General features: G+C 36.7%; 1 long non-coding RNA gene across 5 annotated transcripts in view; it reads left to right on the top strand.

The window, feature by feature from the left end:
• The window catches only part of LOC309634816, a 385422-nt gene that overhangs the window by 19140 nt on the left and 354699 nt on the right, over positions 1 to 11583 (top strand). The window lies entirely within an intron of this gene.

The raw sequence follows: 11583 nt of genomic DNA, 5'->3' as shown, positions 1-11583 counted from the left end.
TTTTAATTAGATTATAAAGGAATTTTCCTTTAATACATTTTTTCTATAATAAATCTATGTGGAGATTTCTTTTGGATTTTTTTCTAGGGAAGCTCTGAGCATTTCTCATTGATATACTCACATCTTTACTTAAGGGATTCTTTCTTCAGCTATGTCTTTAATTATTATTCAAATTATTCTAATTTCTTAATTGAAAAACATCTAAAGTTCTTATACTGCATTTTTATTCTGTCATTTTTATCAACTTCTGCTTTACAGTTTTTAAAAAATCTATCCATCTATTTATATGTGCATATATATGTATATAGCTGGAAGAGGTTAGACATTCAGTAGTTCCTTTTCTGCTCTGTACTGTGCATGTTAATGCTTCTGTTATATTATTTATTCCTTTGCATTATTTCTTTATTTTACCCATTTCATCTTATTCTCTTCTTGTTTTAATGTCACACTGTTTTCTCCTAATGGTCTACTCTTCTTTGATATAGGTCAGGGACTTGTCAGACTGAGTGTGTCTACTGCTTTTCTAAAATCATTCAGTTTTCTTGATGAAGGTGCCAAGAAAATTCAATAGGAAAGAGTCTTTTCAGCAAATAATGCTAGGACAATTGAATATCCACATGCAAAAAATGACACAACTCCTGTGTCACACTATACACAAAAATGAACTTAAAATGGATCACAGACCTCACCTAAATGTAAAAACTAATATTATGAAACTCTTAGAAGAAAGCATAGGGGAAAATCTTTGTGATTCTTGGATGTGACAGAAAAATACAAGGGATAAAAGAAAAATTGATAAATTGGACTTAAAACTAAAAACTTCTACATTTCAAAAGATGCCATGAAGAAAGTAAACAAGCAATTCATAGAATGGGAGAAAATATTTGCAAATCATATATCCAATAAGAGATTTATATCCAGAATAGATAAAGAACTCTTACAAATCAATACTAAAAAGATAGATAATCTAATTAAAATGGGCAAAGGATCAGAATAGATATTTCTCCAAAGAAGGTGCACAAATGGCCAATAAACACATGAAAAAAATCATTAGCTATCAGGGAAATGCAAATCAAAATGACAATGAGATGTCATTTCTCGTCCACTAGAATGGCCACAACAAAAAAGTAAGATAATAACAAGTATTGGAAGATGTGGAGAAATTGGAACCTTCATACACTGCTAGTGGGAATGTAAAATGGTGCAGCTGCTTTGGAAACAGTTTGGCAGTTTCTCAAAAAGTTAAGCATTGCTTTAATATATGATCCAAGAATTCCACTCCTAGATATCTACCTAAGAGAAATGAAAAGTAAAAATGTCCACATAAAGACTTGTACATGAACGTTCATAACAGCATTATTCACAATAGCCAAAAAATGGAAGCAGCTCAAATGTTCATCAACTGGTAAATGTGTAAACAAAATACAATGGAATACTCTTCAGTAGTAACAGGCAATAAAAAGAACAAAGATGTGCTGATACATGATACAACATGCTTGCCCAGGGCTGGGGGCAGAGGGATGGGCTTAGGAAATGACTGTATATGGGCATGTGATTTTTTTAATAATGATGGAAATGTTCTAAAATTAGATTGTAGTGATGGTTGTATATTGTAAACGTAAAACATTTATTCATTCAATTATTTCAATCAATTAATTTTATGATATATAAATTGTATTTTAACAAAACTATTAAAATCACCCAGTTCTTTTGTATATAATAAATAATTTTCAGTGATCCGCTTTTTTGTTTTTTTTAATATATTTTAAAAAATTAACTCATGTATTTATTTATTTTTGGTGCGTTGGGTTTTTGTTGCTGCGCGCGGGCTTTCTCTAGTTGTGGTGAGCCGGGGCTACTCTTCGTTGCGGTGCGCAGGCTTCTCGTTGCAGTGGCTTCTCTTGTTGCGGAGCACGGGCTCTAGGCGCATGGGCTCCAGTAGTTGTGGCTCACGGGCTGTAGAGCGCAGGCTCAGTAGTTGTGGCGCACGGGCTTAGTTGCCCCACGGCATGTGGGATCTTCCCAGACCAGGGCTCGAACCCGTGTCCCCTGCACTCGCAGGCGGATTCTTAACCACTGCGCCACCAGGGAAGTCCCAGTGATCCACTTTTGTTGAATTTAATGTTTTTTTTTTTTAACTTCTTGAAGTCCCTCTCATAGATACTATGTTGATTTTTTTACCTTCATCTTCAAACAAGGAGAGTTCTACTCAACAGACCATGGTAAGACTTGCTATTCACTCTGTATCTAGTTAAGGGCTAGTCAAATTTTCTTTTCAGTTTATGCCTAGATATCAGGTTGATATATACAACTTCTAGTAAAACAGTCAAGAGAAGATGTGTAGCGAACATGCTGTTGCCCTGCTCAGAACTTCTTTCTTGGGTGGGTATATCCATCCCAGCTACTGTGAGTTTTGGATGCTAAGCATTCACAACTGCAGCCTTTGGAGAATGGCCCCCACTTAAGTGGAGTTGCCATACCTGGAGGTTACACCTACTCACCACCCCCCCAACCCCAGGCATGGCCAGTGGTCACTTTGTACTAAAATATTCTTGCTCAGGTCTTCCAGCTGACACCATGTGGAGCAGAGATGAGCCTTCCCCACAGAGCCCTGCCCAAATTGCAGATTGATTGTCACTTTAAACCACTGAGTGTTGGAGTGGTTTCTTATGCATCAATAGATAACTGGAATAGGATCTTAAATGGGGAAGGGATAGGAAGTAAATGATGACTTTCACTTAGAGCTCTGTGTAAAAACAGGAGAAGCCAATCATGACTTTTTTAAGTTAGAAGTTTATATTTTATTAACTTGGTAACGTTCATTTACTATCCAGCATTCTTGGGCTTTAGGTCATGGAAATCTAATTCAAACTATATTAGGAGAATATGGGAATTACAGGTTCTTGTAATTAATGGTTTTGTTGAATGACCAAACCATCCAATAGACATGAAGGAAATGGCCTCAAGAACAATGAGAACTAGGGAACTGAATGGTGTTGGGACTCCCTCTTACTTCTTCTTTTCTCTCTGCTTCTACTTTCCTCTCACCCACTGTTTCTAGTTTCATACACATGGCTTGGAGCATAACTTCTTGACCCTTATAGACTGTGATCTCTGACTCCCACCACATAAGAGAGACTGATTCTCTTAGTTCTAGTTTGAAAAATCCTTCAAAAAGACTTTGAGTGGCTGACTTTGGTCAGATGCTCTTTCCTGGAATGATCATTTATGGCAGGTGGTAGAGGGCTAGGCCATCATGTCTGTATGTATGTGTCAATCAGTCAATCACCTATTAATCAATTTTCCATGCCTACACTCTCTAGATGGGGGAATCTCATGCCTCTAACCATCATTTTCATGTTGGTGGTTCCCAAACTTTCCTAGACCTGACCCGATCCCAACTCCAAAATCTTATATCCAAATGTCTATTTAGCATTTTCACTTGCGTGTCTAATAGCGACTTAGTCATGACAGGCGAGGTAGCAGTCAACCCCCAAATTTCAGTGGATTAACATAACAAATGTTTATTTGCTCATACAAAGTCTGCTGTGTGTCTGGGCAATTCTCCAGGGCAAATGTTCTTCATGTGACAACTCAATAATCCAGAATGATGGAGCCTCCACGATCCTGCAGCTGCACCACTTGAAACATGCAGCCTCCTTGAGCAGTGAGACAGGAGAACAGAATGCTTCACGTGGGGTGTGATAATATCACTTCAGTTGACAACTGTTGACCCAGAACAAATAGGCTGCCAGATATTTCTCCAGCAAAAATGGGTTTATTCGGGATTAGCAGAGAATTGCAATTCAAGATCTGCAACCACAGAGAGCCATGCTCAAGTTCCCGGATACACGGCAAGGGAAGGAGGACGCTTTTATATAGAGGAAAAGGAAGTTGGGAGGGCTACAGTAAACAGAGTTTGACCTTTCATTGGCTAAATCCTTGCTAGAAAAGGAGAGAGGTCTTTCTTCTTTCTGTTGGGCTCTGCTATCATCACAGGGCATGAGAGTCCCAACTCTAATTGAGGTTTCTGTTTATTAATTTTTTACACAACCTATTAGAACTGATCATGTAGCCCCAGGTAGGTGTAAGGTGGTGGGGAAGTAAAATCCTGCAGTGTGTCCAGGAGAGGAGAATAAGACATGAGTGAGAACTATAAGTCTCTTTCACAAAGAGGCACCTCCTTAGTGGTTTCTATTCCTACCACCTGCCCCCCTCCATCTTTGTTGTATTGGTTATCACAATAAATGACATTTATTCAGTTTCTCAAGCTAAAAATTTGGGGGTCATCCTCAGCTTCCTCAAAGCCCACATCAAATCCATCTGTATAAATGTTCAGCCCTGTCAGTTGACTCTACGTTAAAGATATATTCATAAGAGACAGAGTTTGCTGAAATGTTCCATATTAAAAGAGCCTAAAGAGACATGACAACTAAAGGTAAAACTGGATCCTGTACTGGAAGGGAACAGTGCTATAAAGGACATTACTAAGTCAACTTACAAGATTGGAATACAAATGGTAAATTAGATAAAATTAGATACTGTGTCAATGTTAAATTTACTGAAGTTGAATTTGTGAAATGCACATGGAAGAATTTAGAAGTAAAGGACCATGATATATGATGAGTATAACTTAGTTCAGAGGAACTATTTGAATGAGGCCTGGGAGAAAGAGAGAGAGACTGAGAGAGACACACAGAGAGAGAGAGAGAGAGAGAGAAATGATAAAGCACATGGGATATAATATAAGCAACAGGTGAACCTGGTAATGGGTATATCTGTAGGTTTCTGTATCTCCAAAATCTAACCACACCTTACCACACAGTACAAAAACAAGCTACCTCAAAGCCACCGTCCTCATTACCCTAATTCTACTCTTGTTCATTCCACAGTCTACTCACCACACAGCAGCCTGAGTGAGCCTTTGACTTTTCAAAGTCAAAGTCATTCAAAGTTAAAAAAGGTCATGTCACTATGCTGTTCAATGCAGTGGCTTCCCACTGCATGTATAATAATATCTAAAGACCTCGATGGCCCAATGTCTTGCTCTTTAGTTACCTTTTTGATGTTACCTTCTACATTCACCTTCTTCTTCCCTCTCTTTGCTTCAGTCATCCTGCCTCCTTGCTATTGTTGAATATTCTAAGCAAGTTCCTGCCTCAGAATCACCACTCCAAATTTATATTAATTAATGCTCAGATTGTTTTGTAGTATGGTTGATATAAAAATCTTCAATGTTATTTAAAAGAAACTTTCAGTATTTTTTATTTTGCCGTAAGATTTTAAAAATAAAGCAAATGAAAAATATAAGCAAATGAAAACTAGGTCACAGCTAGCAGCCAAAACAATATAGTGGCAATAAATCTGAAGATATAAACAATAAAAAATAACCATTTTCATATTAGAATCTTCTTTCATTTAAGCTGCCACAAATTTTAATACTATTATAAAAATTCATTTTACTTCATCTTTTTAGCACTGATATTTAAGAAGTTCTTTTGGGAAAAGACCATATTTTTAATATTTCCTCGTGATGAAAAAGGTCTATCCATGCATTCAGTCTTATGTTATTGTATTTTATTGAAGTTATTTGTTGGAAGAATAAACGATTTCTCAAAGGAAACAAATTATGTATTATGAATAGTAAAATAATCATATCTGAATGTTTCCACTGAATGTGTATTAATTTAATAAAATTGCCCATGTAAGCAGGCCTTTATCAGCCTGCCGCTATGAACTCAGGGGAAGGAAAACTACATTTAAGGAATAAAAGGTAAGTGAATGCATAATCAGAGTTTAATTTTGTGCAGGATTTAAGTGCTTCAAATTAGAAACCAAAAATGGCATATCAAAAAGCAGAAGGGCAAAGTCTTTTAGCATTCTGTGTGAGAACACTGAAGATTAGAGAAAAATTTCGAATCACAAATGAAAATTGCAGGAGGATGGGGAGGGATAGAGTTAGGGGATGGAGGTGATTAGGAGGTCACAGATAGAGATTTCCCTGGAACACACTCTATTCTAAGCTGTGTTGAATGACACCTTCCTTTATCATGTCTAGCATGGAAAGACTTTTTTTTTTTTTTTTAGATACATGAAGTTACAGCTCCATTTCCCAAAGATACTAGATTGTTTGAATTGCTTTGTTTTAGATGTATCACAATGGAACAGCTGAGCATTTTTAGGGCAGTGTTTCTGTGAAACTATATGTTATGTAAGCTCATGAACTCATCTCAATTAATTAAAAGTTAAATATAAAAAAAAATAGGTGAGGGATATACATTTCATTTTAAGAAATATGATTAATTGCCCAAACAACATTATAACACCAAAAAATAAAATATAATTCATTATTAGTCTTTCTTTCTGCCTCTCTATAAAACCACATTTTTGTTTCTTCAGTATTCTCTTATCATTTTTGCCCACGTATAAAACTTTTATCTAGTTGTAGTTATGGATTCAGATTTTAATTTTTTTTTTTTTAAACATCTTTATTGAAGTATAATTGCCTTACAATGGTGTGTTAGCTTCTGCTTTATAACAAAGTTAATCAGTTATACATATACAATATGTTCCCATATCTCTTCCCTCTTGCATCTCCCTCCCTCCCACCCTCCCCATCCCACCCCTCTAGGTGGTCACAAAGCACCGCGCTGATCTCCCTGTGCTATGCGGCTGCTTCCCACTAGCTATCTATTTTACATTTGGTAGTGTATATATGTCCATGACACTCTCTCACCCTGTCACATCTCACCCCACCCCCACCCCATATCCTCAAGTCCATTCTCTAGTAGGTCTGTGTCTTTATTCCCGTCTTGCCACTAGGTTCTTCATGGCCTTTTTTTTTTTTTTTCTTAGATTCCGTATATATGTGTTAGCATACTGTATTTGTTTTTCTCTTTCTGACTTACTTCACTCTGTATGACAGACTCTAACTCCATCCACCTCATTACAAATACCTCCATTTCATTTCTTTTTATGGCTGAGTAATATTCCATTGTATATATGTGCCACATCTTCTTTATCCATTCATCTGTCGATGGACATTTAGGTTGCTTCCAGGTCCTGGCTATTGTAAATAGAGCTGCAATGAACATTTTGGTACATGACTCTTTTTGAACTATGGTTTTCTCAGGGTATATGCCCAGTAGTGGGATTGCTGGATCGTATGGTAGTTCTATTTGTAGTTTTTTAAGGAACCTCCATACTGTTCTCCATAGTGGCTGTATCAATTTACATTCCCACCAACAGTGCAAGAGAGTTCCCTTTCCTCCACACCCTCTCCAGCATTTATTGTTTCTAGATTTTTTGATGATGGCCATTCTGACTGGTGTGAGATGATATCTCATTGTAGTTTTGATTTGCATTTCTCTAATGATTAATGATGTTGAGCATTCTTTCATGTGTCTGTAGGCCATCTGTATATCTTCTTTGGAGAAATGTCTATTTAGGTCTTCTGCCCATTTTTGGATTGGGTTGTTCGTTTTTTTGTTATTGAGCTGCATGAGCTGCTTGTAAATCTTGGAGATTAATCCTTTGTCAGTTGCTTCATTTGCAAATATTTTCTCCCATTCTGATGGTTGTCTTTTGGTCTTGTTCATGGTTTCCTTTGCTGTGCAAAAGCTTTTAAGTTTCATTAGGTCCCATTTGTTTATTTGTGTTCTTATTTCCATTTCTCTGGGAGCTGGGTCAAAAAGAATCTTGCTGTGATGTATGTCATAGAGTGTTCTGCCTATGTTTTCCTCTAAGAGTTTGATAGTGTCTGGTCTTACACTTAGGTCTTTAATCCATTTTGAGTTTATTTTTGTGCATGGTGTCAGGGAGTGTTCTAATTTCATACTTTTACATGTATCTGTCCAATTTTCCTGGCACCACTTATTGAAGAGGCTGTCTTTTCTCCACTGTATATGCTTGCCTCCTTTATCAAAGATAAGGTGACCATATGTGCGTGGGTTTATTTCTGGGCTTTCTGTCCTGTTCCATTGATCTATATTTCTGTTTTTGTGCCAGTACCAAACTGTCTTGATTACTGTAGCTTTGTAATATAGTCTGAAGTCAGGGAGCCTGATTCCCCCAGCTCCATTTTTCGTTCTCAAGATTGCTTTGGCTATTCGGGGTCTTTTGTGTTTCCATACAAATTGTGAAATTTTTTGTTCTAGTTCTGTGAAAAATGCCAGTGGTAGTTTGATAGGGATTGCATTGAATCTGTAGATTGCTTTGGGTAGTAGAGTCATTTTCACAATGTTGATTCTTCCAATCCAGGAACATGGTATATCTTTCCATCTATTTGTATCATCTTTAATTTCTTTCATCAGTGTCTTATAATTTTCTGCATACAGGTCTTTTGTCTCCTTAGGTAGGTTTATTCCTAGATATTTTATTCTTTTTGTTGCAATGGTAAATGGGAGTGTTTTCTTAATTTCACTTTCAGATTTTTCGTCATTAGTGTATAGAAATGCAAGAGATTTCTGTGCATTAATTTTGTATCCTGCTACTTTACCAAATTCATTGATTAGCTCTAGGAGTTTTCTGGTAGCCTCTTTAGGATTCTCTATATATAGTATCATGTCATCTGCAAACAGTGACAGCTTTACTTCTTCTTTTCCAATTTGGATTCCTTTTATTTCTTTGTCTTCTCTGATTGCTGTGGCTAACACTTCCAAAACTATGTTGAATAATAGTGGTGAGAGTGGGCAACCTTGTCTTGTTCCTGATCTTAGTGGAAATGGTTTCAGTTTTTCACCATTGAGGACAATGTTGGCTGTGGGTTTGTCATATATGGCCTTTATTATGTTGAGGAAAGTTCCCTCTATGCCTACTTTCTGCAGGGCTTTTATCATAAATGGGTGTTGAATTTTGTCGAAAGCTTTCTCTGCATCTATTGAGATGATCATATGGTTTTTCTCCTTCAATTTGTTAATATGGTGTATCACATTGATTGATTTGCGTATATTGAAGAATCCTTGCATTCCTGGGATAAACCCCACTTGATCATGGTGTATGATCCTTTTAATGTGCTGTTGGATTCTGATTGCGAGTATTTTGTTGAGGATTTTTGCATCTATGTTCATCAGTGATATTGGCCTGTAGTTTTCTTTCTTTGTGACATCTTTGTCTGGTTTTGGTATCAGGGTGATGGTGGCCTCATAGAATGAGTTTGGGAGTGTTCCTCCCTCTGCAATATTTTGGAAGAGTTTGAGAAGGATAAGTGTTAGCTCTTCTCTAAATGTTTTATAGAATTCACCTGTGAAGCCATCTGGTCCTGGGCTTTTGTTTGTTGGAAGGTTTTTAATCACAGTCTCAATTTCAGTGCTTGTGATTGGTTCTGTTCATATTTTCTATTTCTTCCTGGTTCAGTCTTGGCAGTTTGTGCATTTCTAAGAATCTGTCCATTTCTTCCAGGTTGTCCATTTTATTGGCGTAGAGTTGCTTGTAGTAATCTCTCATGATCGTTTGTATTTCTGCAGTGTCAGTGGTTACTTCTCCTTTTTCATTTCTAATTCTATTGATTTGAGTCTTCTCCCTTTTTCTCTTGATGAGTCTGGCTAATGGTTTATCAATTTTGTTTATCTTCTCAAAGAACCAGCTTTTAGTTTTATTGATTTTTGCTATTGTTTCCTTCATTTCTTTCTCATTTATTTCTGACCTGATCTTTATGATTTCTTTCCTTCTGCTAGCTTTGGGGTTTTTTTGTTCTTCTTTCTCTAATTGCTTTAGGTGCAAGGTTAGGTTGTTTATTCGAGATGTTTCCTGTTTCTTGAGGTAGGCTTGTATTGCTATAAACTTCCCTCTTAGCACTGCTTTTGCTGCGTCCCATAGGTTTTGGGTCGTTGTATCTCCATTGTCATTTGTTTCTAGGTATTTTTTGATTTCCCCTTTGATTTCTTCAGTGATCACTTCGTTATTAAGTAGTGTATTGTGTAGCCTCGATGTGTTTGTATTTTTTACACATCTTTTCCTGTAATTGATATCTAGTCTCATAGCGTTGTGGTCGGAAAAGATACTTGATACGATTTCAATTTTCTTAAATTTACCAAGGCTTGATTTGTGACCCAAGATATGATCTATCCTGGAGAATGTTCCATGCGCACTTGAGAAAAATGTGTATTCTGTTGTTTTTGGGTGGAATGTCCTATAAATATCAATTAAGTCCATCTTGTTTAATGTATCATTTAAAGCTTGTGTTTCCTTATTTATTTTCATTTTGGATGATCTGTCCATTGGTGAAAGTGGGGTGTTAAAGTCCCCTACTATGATTGTGTTGCTGTCGATTTCCCCTTTTATGGCTGTTAGTATTTGCCTTATGTATTGAGGTGCTCCTATGTTGGGTGCATAAATATTTACAATTGTTATACCTTCCTCTTGGATCGATCCCTTGATCATTATATAGTGTCCTTCTTTGTCTCTTATAATATTCTTTATTTTAAAGTCTATTTTATCTGATATGAGAATTGCTACTCCAGCTTTCTTTTGATTTCCATTTGCATGGAATATCTTGTTCCATCCCCTCACTTTCAGTCTGTATGTGTCTCTAGGTCTGAAGTGGGTCTCTTGTAGACAGCATATATATGGGTCTTGTTTTTGTATCCATTCAGCCAGCCTGTGTCTTTTGGTGGGAGCATTTAATCCATTTACATTCAAGGTAATTATAGATATGTATGTTCCTATTCCCATTTTCTTAAATGTTTTGGGTTTGTTATCGTAGGTGTTTTCCTTCTCTTGTGTTTCTTGCCTAGAGAAGTTCCTTTAGCATTTGTTGTAAAGCTGGTTTGGTGGTGCTGAACTCTCTCAGCTTTTGCTTGTCTGTAAAGGTTTTAATTTCTCCATCACATCTGAATGAGATCCTTGCTGGGTAGAGTAATCTTGGTTGTAGGTTTTTCTCCTTCATCACTTTAAGTATATCCTGCCACTCCCTTCTGGCTTGCAGAGTTTCTGCTGAGAGATCAGATGTTAACCTTATGGGGATTCCCTTGTGTGTTATTTGTTGTTTTTCCCTTGCTGCTTTTAATATGTTTTCTTTATATTTAATTTTTGACAGTTTGATTAATATGTCTTGGCGTGTTTCTCCTTGGGTTTATCCTGTATGGGACTCTCTGTGCTTCCAGGACTTGATTAACTATTTCCTTTCCCATATTAGGGAAGTTTTCAACTATAATCTCTTCAAGTATTTTCTCAGTCCCTTTCTTTTTCTCTTCTTCTTCTGGGACCCCTATAATTCGAATGTTGGTGCGTTTAATGTTGTCCCAGAGGTCTCTGAGACTGTCCTCAGTTCTTTTCATTCTTTTTTCTTTATCCTGCTCTGCAGTAGTTATTTCCACCATTTTATCTTCCAGGTCACTTATCCTTTCTTCTGCCTCAGTTATTCTGCTATTGATCCCATCTAGAGTATTTTTAATTTCATTTATTGTGTTTTTCATCGTTGCTTGGTTCCTCTTTAGTTCTTCTACGTCCTTGTTAAATGTTTCTTGCATTTTGTCTATTCTATTTCCAAGATTTTGGATCATCCTTACTATCATTATTCTGAATTCTTTTTCAGGTAGACTACCTATTTCCTCTTCATTTGTTAGGTCTGGTGTGTTTTGACCC

This window comes from Balaenoptera borealis (assembly GCF_965194805.1).
Source record: "Balaenoptera borealis genome assembly, chromosome: 9".
Lineage (NCBI taxonomy): Eukaryota > Metazoa > Chordata > Mammalia > Artiodactyla > Balaenopteridae > Balaenoptera > Balaenoptera borealis.
Note: the sequence above shows the minus strand (reverse complement) of the source record. Positions and strands in the feature narration are given on the sequence as shown.